At 40.7% G+C, this 1,537-nt stretch overlaps 2 non-coding genes across 2 annotated transcripts; both read left to right on the forward strand.

Annotated features, from left to right (window-relative positions):
• Window positions 1–405: 405 nt before the first annotated feature.
• Window positions 406–477, forward strand: TRNAP-UGG. The gene has a single exon. It is a non-coding gene; the product is annotated as a tRNA-Pro (tRNA).
• An 830-nt stretch (window positions 478–1,307) lies between these two features.
• Window positions 1,308–1,379, forward strand: TRNAP-AGG. Its single transcript has one exon. It is a non-coding gene; the product is annotated as a tRNA-Pro (tRNA).
• The last annotated feature ends 158 nt before the right edge of the window (window positions 1,380–1,537 follow it).

Raw genomic sequence — 1,537 nt, forward strand, 5'->3', positions numbered from 1 at the left:
GTGTGTGTGTGTGTGTGTGTGTGTGTGTGTGTGTGTGTGTGTGTGTGTGTGCTTCAACACCAACAAAGGCAAAGAAGCACATTATATGTGACGCGACAGACAACCACTGTGTATAGAAGCTGACAAGACCCCGCTCTTCTCAAACGCTTGGGCGACCTCGCCTTTCCCTGAAACAGCTGAGATTACCTGAACCACTCGACACGTCTGCAATCTGACCTCAGATTGACCTCTCGCCACAGAACATACAACAACATTTTATCTGTCAAACGCTCCTTATGTGTACGGCGGTTTGGGCTCGACATAATATTATTGTCGTAATAATACAACCTGTTCGAAAACGAGTCTAGTAAAAATAGCACAGGTCTCAGTGCTGATCTGTCATTACTCGGCGCTCAAGCTCCAAGCGGCTCGTTGGTCTAGGGGTATGATTCTCGCTTTGGGTGCGAGAGGTCCCGGGTTCAAATCCCGGACGAGCCCAACTTTTTCATCTTTTTTTTTTCCTTTTGGTTTTTGTTTTAATTTTTAAGATGATCAATATTCAACGGGTCCCCTTTCCGCGTTGCTTTTTCTTCGCTTTCTGTTGCATTCTTTCATCGTAAGTTACCACGACAAAATAGCATAGGATGATAGAAGCCGCACACATAAACATAGTTCAGAGGAAAACAGAAACTTCTAAAAAATCTCTGTCAAGGACCGACTTGTAAGCACAGTATTTACTTTATCCATGGCTTGTCCGCACCACTTTATAAACATCAGCAAACAGAGTAAACAGAAAATTCCTTTAAAATTAAAAAAAAAATATTATGATAAAATGACATAAATGTGACTAAGTAAAATTTTCAAACTCAGGCATCGGATAGTAGGGCCTATATTGTGAACATGTAGAGTCTACTTTTTTCACTTTTGAGTAAAACTTTCCTCGTTTTAAATCACAGGTCACAGGTCACAGGTCACAGGCATGTCTATTTAATTTGATTCAAACAGGCTATAATATGAAATAATATTGATTTTCAATAGCAGTCGAATAATAAATAAATATTAAATAACAATTTTGCCACCAAACAAGAGAATAAAGTGAAGCCAAGGAAATTATTATATAACAAAATTCTAACTTCCTTGAGTCAAGGAGGTCTGTACTACACTACAACCACAGAATTCTTAATTCTACACGAAGTGTAGAATTCTGTGACTACAACTTGCAACAAGGAAAGTCTACGTTCCGCGCCAACGGGCAACGATGAACGACACGCGTCAAGGGCAAGTAATCGTGTGCTGAAGACTCGTGCCACAGCTCGCCAGCATACATCGGCTCGTTGGTCTAGGGGTATGATTCTCGCTTAGGGTGCGAGAGGTCCCGGGTTCAAATCCCGGACGAGCCCAATTTTTTTTTCTTTAAAAAAAAAAAATTCTCTTTCAGTACGGCTCCCAGCTTCCATTTGGCGGAGACGGGCAGTCGAAATTTGTTATCCTCAGTAATGATCGACATTCTGTTTGATGGAAGTACACAAATTATTTTGCAGCTTCGAATACAAAAATA

This window comes from Aplysia californica, unplaced genomic scaffold (assembly GCF_000002075.1).
Source record: "Aplysia californica isolate F4 #8 unplaced genomic scaffold, AplCal3.0 scaffold01383, whole genome shotgun sequence".
Taxonomy (NCBI): domain Eukaryota; kingdom Metazoa; phylum Mollusca; class Gastropoda; order Aplysiida; family Aplysiidae; genus Aplysia; species Aplysia californica.